This window comes from Takifugu flavidus, chromosome 4 (assembly GCF_003711565.1).
Source record: "Takifugu flavidus isolate HTHZ2018 chromosome 4, ASM371156v2, whole genome shotgun sequence".
In the NCBI taxonomy this organism is placed as follows: Eukaryota; Metazoa; Chordata; class Actinopteri; order Tetraodontiformes; family Tetraodontidae; genus Takifugu; species Takifugu flavidus.
This window is the reverse complement of record NC_079523.1, coordinates 16,693,963-16,713,905: the sequence shown is the minus strand read 5'-3', so window position 1 is coordinate 16,713,905 and position 19,943 is coordinate 16,693,963.

Sequence of the window (19,943 nt, the reverse complement as noted above, 5' to 3'; positions counted from 1 at the left end):
CAAACCAGTCGAGAGACATAGTCTCTCCAACGTGTCCTGGGTCTTCCCGGGGGCCTCCTACCGGAGGGACATACCCTGAGCACCTCACCAGGGAGGCGTCCAGGGGGCATCCTAACTAGATGCCCAAGCCACCTCATCTGGCTCCTCTCAATGCGGAGGAGCAGCTGCTCTATTCCTAGCTCCTGCCGGATGGCAGAGCTTCTCACCCTATCTCTAAGGGAGAGCCCAGCCACCCTACGGAGGAAGCTCATTTCAGCCGCTTGGGGCAGGATCTTCTCCTTGACCCAAAGAAGGCACTCCACCTTTCTTCCGGTTGAGAACCATGGCCAGTAAGGCCAGATACGACTCCTTCTTCAGCCTGATGACATCCCTCACCGCTGGTGTTTTCTAGCGGGTTCGGGCATTGCCACCACGACAGGCACCAACCACCTTGCGGCCACAGCACCAGTCAGCCGCCTCAACAATGGAGGCACGGAACATGGTCCACTTAGACTCAATGTCCCCCGCCTTCCCCGGGACATGGTCAAAGCTCTCCCGGAGGTCGGAGTTGAGCTCCTTCTGACAGGAGACTCTGCCAGGCGTTCCCAGCAGACCCTCACAATACTTTTTGTGTCTGCCGGGTCTGTCCGGCATCCTTCCCCACCATCGGAGCCAGCTCACCACCAGGTGGTGATCAGTTGACAGCTCTGCCCCTCTCTTCACCCGGGTGTCCAGAACATATGGCTGCAAATCTGATGACATGACCACAAAGTCAAACATCGATCTGCGGCCTAAGGCATCCTGGTGCCAAGTGGACGCCTTTATGCTTGAACAAGGTGTTTGTTATGGACAATCTGAGACGAGCACAGAAGTCCAACAACAAAACACCACTCGGGTTCGGATCAGGGGGGCCATTCTTCCCAATCACATCTCTCCAGGTCACACTGTCGCTGCCACCGTGAGCATTGAAGTCACCCAGGAGGACAAGGGAGGCCCCAGAAGGAGCACTCTCCAGCACTCCCTCTAAGGATTCCAAAAAGGATGGATACGCTGAACTGCTGTTTGGGCCATAGGCACAAACAACAGTCAGGATCCGTCCCCCCACCCGAAGGCGAAGGGAGGCTACCCTTTCATCCACCGGGGTAAACTCCAATATACAGGCACTGAGCTTGGGAGAAACAAGAATTGCCACCCTTACCCATCTCACCATCGGCAACTCCAGAGACAAGACTGGTTCCAGAGCCCTTGCTAAGCGTCGAGGTGAGACCGACTATATCTAGTTGGAACTTTTCAACCTCGCGCACCTTGGGCTTGGGCTCCTTTCCCATCAGAGAGGTGACATTCCATGTCCCTAGAGCTAGTTTCTGCAGCCGGGGATCAGACCACCAAGGTCCCTGCCTTTGGCCACCCAACACACAATGCACCCGACCCCCTTGGCCCCTCCTGCAGGTGGCGAGCCCACGGGAAGGGCGTCCCATGTTGCCTCTTCAGGCTGTGCCGGGCTGGACTCCATGGGCAGAGGTCTGGCCACCAGGCGCTCGCCAATGTGCCCTGCCCCCAGACCTGGCTCCAGGAGGGGGCCCCAGTGACCCGCAAGGGTAAGGGAATCTTGGAACCAATATTGTTATTCATCATTATAGGGTCCTGGGCTACGCTTTGTCTGATCCCTCACCAAGGACCTGTTTGCCATGGGTGGCCCTACCAGGGGCATAAAGCCCCAGACAACGGAGCTCCTAGGATCATTGGGACATGCAAACCCCTCCACCACGATAATGTGGTAGCCCAGGAGGGGAATGACATCGGTGACGAGGGCAACCACTGAGCTGTGCTGCTGAGGGGTGTTGCCTATACACTGATAAGAAATATACTCATAATCCGGGGGACCAGGCCTATGGGAAGCTTGTTAACAAAAAAATCATTTTTATCCTAAGCCAAGTGAAATAGTGCAAATATCGAGGTTTAACAAAGCGGAAGCCTGAGGAAAGTGTGGGTGAATATGTGGCAGAGCTAAGAAACTTTCCTCAAGACTGGCATAAATGCAGGTCGGACTTTTCAAAAAGCCCTGAATTTTCTACAGGTCATGGAGGCGAACAGAACTGGACTACGGAGTCTCTTATTACGTTTGGAGAAGCATTCCCAAATCCTCAGCAGGATTTTAAGCTTACAAATGAGAAATGCCACAGTTGTGGTGAAGGGGCACATAAAGAGGGGCTGAAGGATGAAAACAGGGGCAAAAGGAAGAAGTAAACAGGCCAAGAGTGAGAAGAACAAGCACGGTATCAACATAAATGAGGAGACAGTCAAAATAGAGCTCATAACAGAAGAGTTAAAGGGAAATGGTTAAAAGGTAACATGTGGACTGTGGTGCACCGTAATGTCAGAGAAGGTGTTTCACGCCACGACATGTATGTCCAAGTAGTAAAGTAGGAGTAGGAGCTGAGAAAACTACAGGATTGGCTTTTCGCACATTATCACACTTTACTCCAAGCTAGATAAGAAGGAACGTAGTGTTATTTTTGGCATTCTGTATTTTCACAATATTTGCATGAGTGAGCAGCCTTATGCTTGAACATGGTGTTTGTTACAGACTACCTGTTGTTTTGTTTCTGTTGTTAATTACCAGTTGGGACCCATCCCAGATCCTCCAAAATTCGTCATTAGAATTGAATTTGGAGAACTGCCCCCATCTCGAAGACATGTTGTACATGTTTGCCGATGCTGGAGGGGAAGACGAGCAGCTTTGCACATTTGCGGTGCAGAGCTGCACTGTTTGACAGACAAGAAAACAGAGAGGACACATTCAGACGCTTTTCATTCAAACAAAGTCATGGTGAGACTGACAGAAATGGAGAGGGCTGTGGTGAGCCTGAATGAAAACAAGAGCATCATGTTCTGCTGAGCCAACCATTAAGGGCCAGAGCAGCAACCAGGTAAAAAGGCAGACCTGAGAAAAGTGATACACCCTTTATTTGTTCTTATATCACAATGTGATGAAGTTAATTACGTACTCTAAATGACCAAACCGATGGCACTGAGATTGCATTGTTCAATTATGCCTTTTTTAAAGGGCTGCCACATTGTAACTTTCTAGTTTTTCTAAATACAATGTTAGTTAAAGAGGTATAAACTCCATATCTTTAGATGCACCAGTGGAGCCAGATAATTCTGATCCCGATGACTGTTCAGAATTGGATGCCAGCGGCAGATGCGTAGCAGCCCTGGTTATGTACTATACCTAAAGGGTCCCCAGGTAATTATGCAACACAAAATGTAATTACTGAGCTATTTGAAGCTTGAAGACATCAGTATGTTATTTCAAATGATCATAGCTCAACAATGACTTCACCCAACACTATTATAACATTATGAAAATGTATTCTGCAGACTCATTTTGAAACTTTTAAATATTAACAGATATTTCTCAGACAGCTAGGGGCCCTACACAACCAATCTTGATAATTTTTCCCTTGCAGACAGCAAGGACAGGGATCAAGAGTCTTCAGTGCCTCCTGGTACAAACACGTAACTTGAGTACTCTCAGTGCCAGAACACTGCACATTATTTTGTGTGCAGACAGTTCAGTATTGTCTGCTGCTGCTGACACAGCACTTTCTTGAGTATCGGCTTTTCTAAATGCAAAAAGTTAAGTATAAGGATGGAGGGTTCAGGTACATGCCAAAGGAAAACATCATCTGATTACGATGGTGGCATGGACAGTATTATAGTATTAAAGGGGTAATGAAAATGATACATCTTTACTTCAAGAGATGGATAAATACCAAAAAAGGTGGAAGAAAAGTAAGTATTAAAAGAGTCACTGATGTTCTACGTTGGAAACCTAAAACATTCCGAAGTCAGTCCATTCTTTTACAATAAAGAGTCCGAAGTCAGAAAACCATGCTTTACCACATGGCAATGTTAATGGTAAAGCAGTGCCAGAGGCATCGTGTGCTTTATATATATATATATTATATATATATATATATATAATATATATATATATATATATATATATATATTATATATATATATATATATATATATTATATATATATATATTATATATGGTCCCCCATATACAGTATATATATGTATATGTTTTTTCTGGTCCTTCACCTAGGACCTGTTTGCCATGGGTGGCCCTACCAGGGGCATAAAGCCCCAGATAATGGAGCTCCTAGGATAATTGGGACACGCAAACCCCTCCACCACGATAAGGGGGTAGCCCAGGAGGGGTGGGTGAAACCCGTCACCAGGTAATGAGTCAGTGGGTGGTCGAGCCTCCACCAGCATTTTTATTCATTTTGTTTTTGAGGTTAAAATGAGAGAAAAGTTATTTTTAATATTATTTTCATGTTCATTTTTCAAAGGTCAGTTAAAATATTACATCTACTCTGTGTGTGTGTGTGAATGTGTGTGTGCGCATGTGTAGACTGAGAAAGATGCCTTATCCCCCCCAGCGAATGTTAAAAAGGTTTTAAATTTAGCAGTAAGACTATTTACCTCTTTTGACAACTGAGGTTATGTGTTGACTAATTTGCATTCATCGGTCTGCCGGGGAGATAGCCCAAAAATTAATCAGTGGACAGACAACGGAGCTCCTAGGATCATTGGGACACGCAAACCCCTTAACCACGATAAGGTGGAAGCCCAGGAGGGGCTATATATATATATATATACACACACCACACACACATATATATATGGTAAATTATCATAGGATAGTGTGTACCACCGAGTTTCTTTCTGATATGAGCTATATCCTGCCAGCCATATCTTGATCAGTAAGAAGGCAACTGGAATGATGGATCTAATCAGTTTCCTTGAGTTCACTTTTCTTGGTACCATGTAGTTTTTCCTCATTGGAACTGATAAAAAAAAAACTTGTTCACCACCATGACCAATCACAGACTGAGTGACTTTGCTAAGGGTGGGTTGGATATTAAGGAGTTCATAAGTTTGTTAGGTAGCTGACATGGAAATAGCCAAATACAGCTTTTTTGTATTGTATTTTTTTCCTCTGAAATAGAACATTGAAATAGAAAATGTACTGATGCTTATTCTGCTTAAGCTTAAATACTGGACACAACAATAAAATGCTTGAGGACCGGAACTAATTATTAAGAGTGAGTATTTATCACTGTAAAAGTATATTGGCGGCTGCTTTTTCTGATTTCTATGCAGAACTGTGCTGTAATAAATGATCTAAGAATATGGAGTAGTGTTACTTTTTAAACATTGTTCTCTGGTTTACTATAAAAATGTATAGTGCTCTTTGTTGTATTTTATTGTCTTATTATTATAAAACCTACATCACTGAACAGAACATTTAAGATTTTAGTTTAGTTTAAGTTTATTGAAGCTCAAGGGTGAAGAATGTTGTTGTTCGCAGTAATGTCTTGGGTAGTACTCATTTTGTTTAAGACTGACCCCTATGATGTGTGTGGTATACAGCTAAGAGCACTCTAAGATGTGGATATTGACCGGGTGGTAAATAGTCCTGTCCTGGCACCATGATTGTCCCTTATTTGCCCCGAGGATATTGTCGTTGAGCTTACCAGTTTTGCATAACAGGCAGATGTTGCAGATGGTGTTGTTGAAACTAACCCACAAAAGGAATTCTGTTAGTTGAATCTTAACAACTGGTCTGGTGGACTGGTCCGTCTAACTGTTTTGGCAGTTTCTGTTAGAACTGATGAAGCCTCTTGGATGAGAAGTGAAACATCTTCAAGAAACTCAAACAGTCCAGTTGCTTAGTCTGCCAGATTTACCACGACCTGGATGACTGGGAGCCATCACAGATATGATACAAATGATTGCGCGGTCTCTGTGCACCCAGAGCAGGAGCATGGTTCGCATTGCCAGCAGTAAGTCAGACTTGTCTCCTGTGCATGTTGGAGTCCAGCATGGCTCATTATCTCTGGTTCTGTTAATAAATTTCATGAACAGAGTCTCTACGAGTACAAAGGAGAGGTGAAAGCAAGTCCTGTTGACACTTTCTTTACTTGACAATATTCTGAATTCAAATGACCAGTTTTACCAGTAAATGCACTCCAATGTAACTTACAATCTCCAAAGATCTTATGGTAAAAATATGTACACTTGGTATATTTGTCCCATCTTTGCTCTCAGATGATCAGTCTCATTTTATTTTTTTATGACAGTTAATGAAAATGATCCACTGATTATCATCAAAAAAGATCCATCATTTTTTTCTGCAATATCTCAATATCTCATGCAGGCAGTCTTGTAACAATTATTACCCAATTATATCCTATCACAATAGCACATAGCCTGAAGCCAAAGTAGTTATATTCACGTAACTCTTACAATAATTGTTCATTTGAAAGTATTTACATTGCTAATTCTGTTGTAATTTTGCCAAGTTTTATTAATTGCTAAAGGAAGTCAACCAAACAAACAAAGTTCACTTGTTTCATTATTTTCTACAATGGAAGAAATTTTCAATACAGCAGTGCTGACATCATTCAGGGGGAATGTATTTATGTGTTTTAGGAAATGAAATATGTCTAACCTTATTTGCTGTCTATCGCTATGCTTTCTTTGTAATCCTCTAATCTATAACTCTCCACCATTTAGCCTTAGGCAGGTTTGAGGCTGAAGGTGATGTACAGCCCAGGAGACAACCATGCTTCTCTTTTATTTGAATTTCATATGTGGATTTTCATCCAGCAATGTACCCACTCACTAAAGATGCATGCAGTGAAGGTGCCATTGCTGAATATTCATGAGAAAAAAAAGTTCCACAGAGATAATTGCTTTTAATACCTTAATATTATAATGTCTATGATATCCCTTGTGTAGAGGGCAAAGTGGGTTGTCATAAAAAATACCAAAGGAAATACTGATGTCAAGTGTTTTAAATGATTAGACCCTAATCAGTATAGTTTAGGCTAAAGGTGTTAGGATCCACCAATCGGATTTTAATTCAGTCTTGGTGGTTGGAGGAGAAGTCGTCTCAATCAACCAATATTTATTTCTATAGCATCTGTTACAATCATAATTGTGTCTAGGTGCTTTACAGAATCCCAGGGCATGATCCCCCAAAGGAAAAAGGAAAAAAAAAGCTCCCCTTTAACAGAAACCTTGAGCAGAGGAGAAACTGCCTCATCCCTGTAAGCAGAATCCTCTCCTTCTGTGTCTTGAGCAACCTTGAAAAGGGTTTTTAAGGGTTGGGTCTCTGCAGTGTTTTGGTGGGCTCAGTAGGGATGCCCCTGGGGTGAGGGCCGTTTTGAACAGTCAGAGTGATTGTGTGATGGTTATGATGCATTCACAGAAAAATTGATGGTGGCTTGTCAGAGAGAATGGTTAAAACTGTGTGTGAAAATAGTGCACACTGAGTATTTTCCCAAGTGGTGCATCAGGGCCAGCAGTGTCTCTGGAGTCTTTCCTTCATAGTCATTAGATGTGACTGTGTGGGAGCTGCAGGCTGGTAAAAGTGGTGTTCTGGTTAGCAGTGTGTCTCTTTATTTCCTCTGACAGCGCGGCGTCCATTTTTTAAAAACTTATTTATTTACCAAATGCTGAACAAATAAAGGTCCAAGGGTGACCGGTAAGTTCAAAGTACCTTACACAATATATACATTTGTGTTGAATCATCATAAACTAAGGGCTTTGCGAAGTCTTCTTGAGTATGTCATTTGCTCTAGAGCAAGCCTTTGTTTTGCATCATGGTAAAAAATCTGCAGTGGGGTCATTTTTCTTCAGCCAGAATTTTGTGATAGCCTGCCAACAAGACCGTAAGAGGATAAATATCATTTTCAACCAACCCATCTGGCATATTTCCAAGATAGAGAGTTGTGAATTATACCCTGATATCGACACACATAACCTTTGCAATGATTTTTGTCCCTTCTCTGCAGAAAATCTGGATGCAAGTGCAGGGGCAGAAACATGAGCCTGACCAACCGTGATCTCTCCACATTCCCTCCAGTATTTAATTTTAATGCTGTTGAATGTCAAATTGGTCTATTTATTTCACATTGGGGCTCTGTGTTTAACTGACTTTAAATTTGTCAATTTAAATGGGCTTGCTCTTTTTTTTTCTTTTAAGTGTTCTTAAGGCATAGGTTCCTTTTAAATGTACGCCAAGAAAAAGCTTATGGTTGCTGGATGTCTCCAGCAAAGCCACGCCTGGACTGATGGCAGCGCTGTGCCGGGCCCGGACCGTGGTTCTTGGGCACAAAGTGGACGCTGCAGGGCCAGAACTGACAGGCTCAGAGGCCGTTGTCTATCTGTTCGGAATCCGCTCTGTCAGGATAGAAAAGAGTGCTGCAACTTTGGAAAGAGAGGAGCCTCCTTACGGACTACGGCCTGGGTACCGAACCAGACTGTGGAGATCACTTTCCGCATATTGTTGGATTGCAATACCTAATCCGCGTGTTCTTTAAATGAAGACTTCAAGTAAACAAATGCCAATTTCAAAATGTATTTAGCACATAGAATCAATTCAAGATACAAATATTACAGAGCTCCGGGCCAGTTCATAACCCTACAATAACAGTCCATTGTCAGGGCATGAAGTCTGACAACCTAACTATCCCTTGACCCAGTCTTTTATAGAAAGACATATGTAAATTATTGATGCTAATTCAGTCCAATCCAGTCCTTCTTCTTGGATGACCTCATCTTCTTCTTCCAGCCTCATTTGGTGTTGGTGCAGTCCTTCTTCTCCATTGTCTTCCCAAATGGCCAGATCAGAGGTCATATTCCTGTCCAGGAACTTATCAATCACCAGTAAATTATGCTGTCACGTTTTACGATAAGGGTCTACCATTTCCTGTCTGCCTGGCTCCAACTGTCTAAGCAGTATTCATGTCAAAGAAGGGTCAACTGACTTCTTATCTTTATTCCACTTACTAAACATTCTACCATTCCTAACTTCTAAAGTGCTTATAGCAGAAACATATGGTACAACACATGCTAACAAGGGGGGACTATCCAACAAAAGTACCAGTATATGGACTGACAGGCCGGGAGGAGATGAAGCCCGTCCATGCTGAAGGGTGCTGTACCCTAAGACCACCCCTAAGAAAAAGAACCGGCGACCTCCAGTGAAGAATCCTACAGTTTTATTTATTTATTATTTTTAAAGGGTTTTTTTCCCCTGTAAATTTGTAAATAAAGCATTTTGGTAAAAATCTAATCTTTTTGTTTATTTTTGTACAAGTGGTTTTCCTTCAAATGGTTTCAGTATTATAGCTAAAAAAAATCTTGACTAAACCCAAGTTATACCAGCAGTATGTATGTTCAATATGTTCAGTGAACTCTATTGGGACCCAGTTTTAGAGTGTATACGTGTACTACCCAAGAGGTGGTTACAACCACATTGCTCCTGTACTCCAAAAGCTTCACTGGCTCCTGGTCCAGTTCCATATCCAATTTAAAGTTCTACTGCTAACATCCTTCTGCCCCCTCCCTCCATTAAATTTGTGTCTCTTTCATTGTGTTTCCTGTGTAAATTGTGCATTTGTGTCTACGGTGAGAATTGAGAAAGGTGTCTTCAAATAAAAATTCTTTTGTATGTTAAAGATGCATTCTGACTACTCCCCAAATATTCTGAGCATGGTCATTAAGATAGGCGGACCTGAACAGAGATCTTTCTTTGCCATAGTACTTAATCTGCATCCAGACTTTTTTTAATATATTGTTTACTTCCAATGAGGATACCATGTTTTCCTGTCTTCTAGCATAGTGGTTTACCTAAAGGTTGATGAATACGTTAAAAAGGTTGGGGCTTAGGTGGCAACCCTGCCTGCCTTGTAAGTTGAAAACCTAGACTGCCATCAACCTTAATCCTTGCTGTAGGGGAGGAGTAAAGTTCCTGAATACAATGTATAAAATCTTTAAAGAAGTCAAATTTCTTTATAACTAAATAGAGGAATCCGTGCTCGACTCCCTGGCGATCCAGGGTTTTGGGTAAAACCCTGAACCATTTGATAGGGACCAGGTCAATAAGGTTTCTGACATCGGAAAGACCCGTGTAAATTTCTGCAGGCTGTGATATTTAGTCTCATAGCGTACAGTAAACAAGTGGTCCTGCAACTGAGAGCGAGTTTCCTCCAGGCAATATCCCATTCCCTGCATAACAGTCGCGTACAACAGAGGGACAGAAAGTGAGAGGTGACCTGAGCTATACAGGCGGGGAAGCGGGTGGCATTGTAAACATGTTAAATATTGCGATGAGCACGGTCCAGCGTTTTCATCCCCTTCACTAACTTTACCTCTCACGTACTGTACTTCTCAGAGGCCTCTGAGTGAACCAAAACCCTCTGTATCACTGGAGCTAAGACCGTAAATGATCAATGACTGAACTATCTGCTGTAACCATGGTGTGTGTAGAGTAACAGGAATCCATCAAATAGGGGTTTAGTTGGAATGGAGGTATAAATAGCGAATCTATATCTTTTTGCTACAATTTTTATGAACTGATAATGTGGGTTTCAACTCCTATGTCAGCCTGGCAATATCCTGAATTTAAGTTTAAATTAATTTAAAACCCTTTGAGATAGAAATAAAATTTTCCTTTGAGTTTCTGATATCAACTTGTGTATGATTTTTAAGAGAGATAAAATAACCAAAATTGTCTGCAGCCTTGCAGAAATTGAGCAATTGGCCATTGACAAGAAAATGGTGTTTTTCACTCCTACGCTTTTCTTTCCCTGAAACAATAGCAGAATATAAATAACCATCCACTCAGTAATACAGGCTAGAAACACTAGAAAGATTCTTTTGTTAGAGTGGATGCCAGTGCATTTCTTCTGAAGGAGGTGAAAAAATTCTGTTGCACTTCACTCCCTGAGCTGTCTTTGTTGCATCCGACTGCAGGTGTATTTCTTTACATTTTCCTTAATGTGTGCATATTACTGAACTGTCTATTTATGAATGGCAGTAAACACAACCTGACATTAATATGATTTGTACCATGATTCATATTTATTACTAGCAGCTGACTTTAGAGGCGTTAAGTAATGAATTTCATCCACTGATTTTGTTTTCGGTGACTGACTTGGCTGTACAGAAGAATTTAGATGAAGTGACACTGTCACAGTCAACAGCAACAAACTGAGTCAAAGATAAGAAGAGCTGTCAGAGATTAGACTCTCTCCTGGCAGCATCTCAACCACATAAGGAAGTACTTAAACACCCAGGAAGAATTTAAAGGATTAAAGTTGACTGCAACTTTGAAGTGATAGATACATCTTAAATGGAATAAGGCAGTGAGACAGCTCCACTGGATTCTACATGCTACCTGCAGTCTGGATGCAGTCGTGAAGAAGTGGCCACTGCTGCGATTCCTGCAGACGACAGAGGTTTATGCCTGTGTGTCACGCCCCTGGCATGAAGACTTTGACATTCACATAAAGGACAGATGCAGTAAAACACATTATCTTTCAGTCCAGTGACAGCACTGGCCATGTGGCTGGGAGGGGAAGTGGATGTGTCCTTCTCTTGCATTGGTGACTCAGTTTGAAGTGCTGCAGCCAAATATGGGATCTTCCTAAGGGCATGTGTGTCTTCATTACCTGCCACTGGTGAAGGATAGTTCATTCCAAATGAGGAGGGATGAATCCATACGACAACGCACCTCTCAGAGGTCGCTGCACAAAAATATTTATATTCCTGCCAAGAGAGGCGCTACTCCTCAATCCTGAGATTGTTTCTTTGCTTTCAAATGAAATTACCGTGTTATGGAAATGCAAAAAAAAAAATCAGCACCTACCACTCGAAAACATGCAAATGCAAATTGCTGAAGTTGAGGTAATTGTAAATGCTTATGCTATTGGAGAAATATGCTGCTTAAGCTATAGGAAAAAATATATAGGATATACGATACCTCGCTCGATCATTTATAAATCAAATATTTTAACAAATTGAATGTTTCAAACCTTGTATTATTTTCTTGTTCCAAATGTTGGGGAAAATTAAATCGCAAGCAATCAACATAACGTTAAGAGATGAAACATTTAACAGCTTGGTTGGACTGACGTAGAGATTGAGGAGATCACTATATACCTTCCCTCTCACAAGGAACCTCAACTGTTCACTCAACACGAGCTCCATCACCTTAAAAGCCCAATTGCATTTCTAGTGAGGAAGGGCCATCGATTATCTGCGGATAATGAAGAAGATCCAAGAAGATCATTGCAGTCCCACCTCCATCTATCACAGACATCTACATGCCACTCAGCACTGTTGAAGATCCCAAACATCTTAAACCTAATATTTGGGGAAAGTTACCAAGGAATTCATGTTGTCATAACTAGAGCACGAAACAATTTCCTTCCCCAAGGCAGGAGACTTTACTGATCAACAGACACATGCTTTCGTCTGTCTTACCATACTCAGCAACATGCACGACGTAATTCTGATAAATAATTGTCGACCAGGGGACAGTGGTGCACAAGCATTTTATCATAATCTGTCATGGTAAATACTCGAGCTAACTAGGAATACACACACACACACAAAAACAAAATACCCCAATTTATTTATTTTTGAGTTTTACATGAAATTAAAATGAATAAAATCACAATGAATACCACAACAGAGTACTAGGAAATGTCGTAAATGCAGATATGGTTACTATGGATAGTTAAATGCAAAATTTATAAAGTATAAACAGTTTTATTCATGTATGTTAGCCATTTGAAAACATATGCAATCTGTATTGTATTTGTGTCAGCACTAAAACGGTAATTATTCTATGGATACCGATCAGGATCCGTTTGCACTAGAGGTGATGGTTTAGCCTAGAGAAGTGATGTTAGGAGTTCCTCCTGTATCCTGTGTCACAGTGTAAAACAGGAGATAATGTCAGCACTGTCAGGATTAATCCGCCTCAGTTGAGGGCAGAGATTAAGGCCATCTGTGAAAGTGGGACAACATGGCATCAGTGCGTTGCCATGGCACAGCTTGAACAGCGTCACTGCGCTTACTTGAAGAGCATTCAGAAGCTGTCTATGCTGGGGGATTGCTTTGCTCATAAATGTATGACATCCCATAGATATTTCGAAACATTGAACACATGCATTTTTTTAAAAACTTCATTACTGTCATTTTAACTCAGCACAACTTTTATCTAACAGGATTTATTATCTTCCAATGCGGCTGACAAACTACACTCTCCAGCCCATTTAAATCACACCATGGTAGAGAGAAACATAAACAAGACAACGGCATACTTAAACTGGCTAATTACAACGGGATAAGATAATAATTTACATTTAATAAACACTTTCATACCTTGTGTTTTCTAAAGAGAGACGTCTTTTTCACACTCCCATATGTTGTTAGGGTGTATGATTAATGCTAGTGTGAACTCTAGCGCTAATTACAGAGCCAGATGATGCTAAAATGGCAGCAACTACTGTATCATTAGCGGAGGCAAGCCATCATATGAGGAAGGAGAGGGAAGAATGGAAATACATTTTCACATCAGCAGTACCAAAGACATTAAATAGAGCCTTTTCTCTCTTTTCTGAGTCAAATGAACACAATAAATTACTATGGTCGCCACAAACAAATTGCATTACAATAAATGTTTATGCATAAACAATATACCATTAAATTGAGTAGAACACACAGCCATACAAAATAAACATATGTAATGCACAGCATTTATTTTAAGGTATACAATTTGGTTCCTGTGGTTGTCTCAGGTTTGAAGGGTTCCGTCCCCCCGACGGCATGTTTCAGCTCCGAGTCTTGAGATTTCAATGTACTCAGCAGAGATTTGAAACACCATGCACTCGATGCACCAAAGCCGCCCGAGAACATAACAGAGCCTCCTCTGTGTTTCACGGTGAGGACAGGCCTTTGTTTGCTATAGCTATGCTGTAGAGTTGATGTGTCTTGCCAAAAGGTCCAGTTTTGTCTCTGTCCAAAGACCATGAAGCTTTGTGGCTTTTCAGTACTCCCTGAGACAAATTTCAGTCTTGTTTTTATGATTTGTGGTTTCCTCCTTGGTCGTCTACAATGAGGTTCACTTTGGGTCAAACAATGACAGATCGTGTGAACCACTGTTTGGATTATTGTCCCAGCGCTCTTTATCTGCTGGATTGGACTGTCCACTATTATTATTTAAAATTTTCCCCTTATTTTTCCTGTATTTCAAATTGTATTCTAGTCAATAAAATAGCCTTTCTATGTAGCAGGATTGATTACAGTGTTAAATACTTTTGGCACATAAGAGGATTTTTAGCAAATATTTAAAAAAGAAGAAGCTTTTTGGACAAGGTGCCTCAGTTGAGTTCATGTTGGGGTTGTTTTTTATGTGGTTACAGAAAAAGAAATACTTCCACTTGTGAGCAGTTAAGGTTGCCTGAAGCTGTCCACAGCATGATACATATGTTTGCCACCCCCTCAGACAAGACGTTCAGGTTCTCTCATTTCTTCTCCTCAATACATTGTTCTGAATCTATACTGCAAGTCCTCACCTTAATGAATAATTACATGTTATATCCCTCACAGTTCCAGTCAGTCAAGTATTAGTAATAGCCCTGGGTTGCAATTACACAGCTGTGGGGTAGACATTGAAGTATACAGAGTAAAATCAGCTAAATTTAAAATCCAAGTACAAAATGAAATAACTCAGGCATCCAACAGTTATTTTCCATCACATGACAAATCTGTCAACATCTGAAACTGAGTTGTGGAAATGAGACTTAATAAGACGGTGCTCATCGCTGGTAGCGTCTCTTGTTAAAAAGTATGTACATGTTTAAATTAGATGTGTTACCTACACTTCATAAGCATAAATAAAAGCTATGTTTTAGCAGAATTTTGAAGCAACATAGAAATAGTTTGCGGGTTCATTTCCCACTCTCCCACAAAACATACACGGCCCCCAGATTCAATCAATTAGTTAACATCAGTGGCATTAATTTTAACTGGCATTTTAATTTGGGGGAAAAATATTTCTGGTTCTAATTATTTGTATGTTTCTAAAAATATTGCCCACGTTTTGTTAAAATTATGTCCTTACATCTTTGCCTTTAAAAATGGCCTAAGAGATCACAAGGGCTGAAAAATCAGCCCTATTGAGAGAAACAATAAGCACTTTGCATCTTATGGGCACTCATGTCCAAAGCCTCATGCTTCATCTTCCTCGTCCTGAGCCCCAACCCACCTCTATTTTACTATGTAGCAGGTGAAGTCGGTACTGCAGAGTAAAGTTACATTTGGAAGTATTTTTATCCTATTTTCATGGTAAAATTATCAAAAACTATTTTGAAAAAATAAATGAAACTTGCAGAACATGGTTTGATGACTGAGTTAAACAGATGCAATATTTACGATTCACCACAATGCTGAGGAATTGAGAAAGTATTTCTGGTGTTACTCGGTCCACAATTAGTCATTAACTGTAATTCACACAAGGAAAATGGCTGAAAGGAACAAACAGCAAATGTGGGGCCCGTTTGCAGAGACGACCTGCAGAGATGTTGGAAAGAAGACTCGTGAATTCCATACCGTGGACAGATGGAAATGTGTGGTCTTTTATTATTTGTTTTTCCTGGAAACACATCAATGCTACTGGTCTTCTGGAGCAGCACTGATTTCCAAATGTGTCAGTCACAAGTATTTTGTGAAGATTAGGTAAAGATCATTAGAAGCCAACTGGTAAATATTGCTTACAAAAAATAAAGACATTTATTTGTGCTTTTTATTGTTTGCTTTTGCACAGCCTTGTTAAAATAGTTCCCTATCATTTGTTTTACTTGGTATTACACAAATTTTATGGGCTATCATGTTCTCTCTTATCTCTCTTTCCTATGACACTGGAGCTTTCCAACGCGGTGGAAAAAAAGCAAACTCAAAATGCAGAATGTAGCTATAAAAGGGCGAGCGATCTGTTTACTGGTTAGACTGGGGCAGCCATCTTTGAAAGCCAACTCGGTGGTGGTGAGGAATCTCCGAATTTCCGAGTAGGAAATCTGAATTAGGAGGGGCATTTCAGCTGAAGCTTCCAGGTTGGAACTGCAAAATTCCGAGTTCCAAGTACATATGGAATGCAGCATAAGTACCTCACACGGTCAGCCTCCTTACTCGACCTTTTTTGTTTGATCTTCTTTGTTCTTGGCCTAGAGGCCTCAGCAGCCCCTTTTCACACACGCACAGACAAACACCTGTGTAAAAGTATACTGTAGATAGATTGTAAGTTAGCTTCTTGTTAATAAATGTCTTCTAAACAAAGCTGTTGTCTGTTTAGTATTGCACAAAAGTGAATTCTGCCAACATCTACACTAAATTTCATCAAACCTAACTAGCTGTTAATGTAGTAATTCTGGGTCTAGATACAAAGTTAACTTTTAATCAGAATGCTAAATTGACAACTTTCTGTGGGATGGAACAGTCCCTACCCCCACATTACTGCAGGTCAGACGCCTAAATGGTGGTTCACCTCCATCAGTAGCGCACATATGCATTCTCACCTTGAGAATAGAGAAATGTTGCCTTGAGCTACCATTTACAGTTCAAGGATTGATCCCCTCACTTAGCCCTTTTTTAGACACAATTTTGAGGAACAATGCAGCGGCAGTACTGAGAGAGAAAATAATACAATCAGTGATAGAAGTGATATGAGCAGTTCCCGTTTCGGCACGGAAACAGGCAGGTAGGGCATCTAGGGGTGTTAAAATGATTCCTACGCTGATTCTGAGGTTCAGGATGTTAACACTGAGACAGCTACTGTAAGTGTGATAAGGCCAGGAGATTGATTTTCCACGGTTGATGCTACCACACAGGCGCTTACTTACATCAGGACAACAGGCAGTTGAGGGCATGAGCTTTGCCTTTGAAGGCAGGGCCTACGAATACATAGTTCTGTCACTAAGTCTGACACACAAGTATTGGGCTTTTTTCAGTAAATCTACAGAAGAGCTCATTGGGCCTCATTCACCAATATGTTCTTAAGAATCTTCTTAGATTCTTTCTTAAGTTGTTCTTAAGACGTTTCTTAAGAAAACCCTACGTCAGATTCATCAACGCGTTCGTAAGCCTCAGAATTGTTCGCACCTGTGTTCCTAGATTGATGAACGCCATCTACTCGTAAGTTGCGTGCCAGGTGAGTCTAATTAACATATGATTAGCATAGGTCACCGCCCACTAATGCCCATAAAAGGAACTGCAGCAGGGCCCTGTAGACCGAGCAAAAAGCAGCAAAATGCCCAAAGCAAAAAAGAAGTCGGATGGAGCGCAGCAGGTGAGGAGAAAAAAAAAACTTTGGTAGTTCAGAGGTAAAGGAACTGCTGCAGGAACTCACCCGGAGAAAATCCGTTATATTCAGTAGTGTTAGTGCTGGTTATACCAGCACTAATAAAAAGGAAACATGGGAGGCAATCACATGTGCGGTGGACGCAGTGTCAGGAGAAGGACGCTCAGTAGCGGAGGTGGAAAAAAAAAATGGTTTGATCTTAAATCTGAAACCAAAAAAAACATAGCTAAATTCCGACGGGAGACGCAACGGACTGGAGGAGGAACAGCAGACACCAAAAGCCTGTCCGAGTTGGACCAGCGCGTCGGGGCCATCATCGGGGAGACAGCACTCTCAGGTAGGCTATATGGGGAAAATCTTATACTGTAATTGTAATGTTATTTATTTTAATTGATTGTTTAATTTCCCCACCTCTTTAGGTGTACCATCGGCTGAGTGTTTGGATACAGACCTGGGCCCCGAGGCAACACTGTCACCCCCTCCCTGTGTGTCATCTGTACCAGAGGAATCGGAAGGTTATTTATTTTCTGGAATAATAGCTTTATTTAAAAGTTGTAGTACCGGGGGAGTTTACTATAGTGTGTGTGTGGTATCGGAATACGTATTGGACTGAGGGTCGCAGCCATGGCTTGACTTATTAGTCTATTTATTTACAAATGAAGTCCCACAGAGCCAACCTGTAGAAGGACAGACGGAGGCGTCCTGCAGCCATACCACCTCCAACACGCGTACTCGGTCCCTTGCCTCTCCACGCCTGATTTCTGACGCCGTGTTGAACAATCAAGAAAGGATGGCTAACACGCTTGATAAAATTGCCTCAACCCTGATGAATATAGCCAACACACTTAAAGAAATCAACGAGAATGTAAAAAAAAAAGAAACCGGTCTCTCTTTTTTCTTTTTGAAGTGAATCAAAACTGTTAGACTGAAATTGTGACAATAATGCATTTTATTCAAACGGGCACTGAAATGTGTGTAAGAGGACTCCTGAGTTTGTTCTTACCTACGCATAAATCCAGGATGAGAAGAAAATCATGAATGCCACAATCTTCGTAAAATATTCGTAAATGGGACTTAAGAACAAATTTGTTCGTAAGAACGGTTCGTGAATGAGGCCCATTGATCCCAAGTCAACAGTTTTTTTGTCCTCGGGGTGAAAACATGTTTCATTTCCAGTTGAGCACATCTTTTAGAGTGCAGAGTGGTCCCATTTTGCCACTATCTTGCTCAATTCCAGTTGGCATGTAGATTGCTTTTCCACACGATTGCAAAGCTGACTGGTATGATGGCGTCTGTCAAACTGTCTCACTCTGTGTTGATGTGTGGCATTACATGAATTTTAGCAGTAAAAAAAAAATATTGTGTCATTTAGCACACTAAAATTCCTTTTTTACAGTGTTTCACTCTTGGATTGGATTTTACTTTTATTGAACTTGTCTGTAATGGGATCTTACTTGCACATTGACCTTTATTATCCCGACTCCCTCGTGCCCCTGCCCTTGACATTTTGCCTATGGACTTTGGCTATAGTCACTTTGTTTTGGCTCAGTTCTCATATTCTTGTGTGTATCGGTACTCGTCTCCCGTTGGCTTCTGTTGCTTTCTACGGGTTCAGAGGCTGATGGTTGAATCCCACGTGGAATCCAGTAACCTCAACCGAACCCAGGCAGCAGCACAGAACACCTTCCTCCTACCTACAGGGTAATTAATTTGCACATAGGGGAATTCTGAACCAAAGATTGCACGGTGGGGTCCTTCTGATTGAGTAGGCACTAGTGCAATTTGATGCAGCTTCTCACCCATAACTTTTAAGGGTTTATTTTAAGTGTTTTACGGTTTTATGGACTGTGTAGTTACCCTTGTGTGACAGCTAATCTCACTCAAGTGATATCTCCATTGTCCTGCTGGAAATTCCATTTTGAAAACTCAGAGACAATTAAATCTTTTTGGGCCGCCACTCACTGCCCTCCCAGAAGCATCGACTGGGTTGCTGAACACAGTGCATTCGGTAGCCTAGCTAAGTTGGATAATGCTAATTTCAACCATGACAACAACCATGACAACTTCAATCTGTATAATATCTGCTCTGTTATCGGCAAGGGACATTTGTTTACATCTGCCAACTCCATGGCTCAGATTGCAGAGAAGGTTTCACAATAATTGCATGAAATAGAAAGTCCTGCCATTCTTTTTTCATCACATTGAGTGTCTTGCATGTAAATTGTCTGGACCCAGAAAGAAATACAGTATTCAGATTCAGATTTGTCCCACACGGGGAAATTTACAGTGCAACAGCAGAAAAAGCATGCAGAAAAAAATCTAATTTGAGATTAATAGAAAATATATAGAAAATATACAAATACAATACAAATACAATACAAAAAATACAATTACAAAATATAGAATAGAAAATATATAAAAAAGGATGTGTGTGTGTGTGTGTGGTGTGTATTATATATATATATATATATATATATATATATATGTGTGTGTGTGTATAATAATCCAAGATAAATGGAAAATCAGCCCTTGTATACCTGTACATAGTACAAAGAGTGTATACAATATACATATCAGAATATGTGTGTTATTGGGCATTATGTTTGTTGTGCAGCCTGACAGCAGCCAGCAGGAAAGATCTGCGATACCTCTCCTTCACACAGCGAGGGTGGAGCAGCCGCTCACTGAAGGAGCTGCCCAGTGCTGTCAGGGTGTCCTGTAGGGA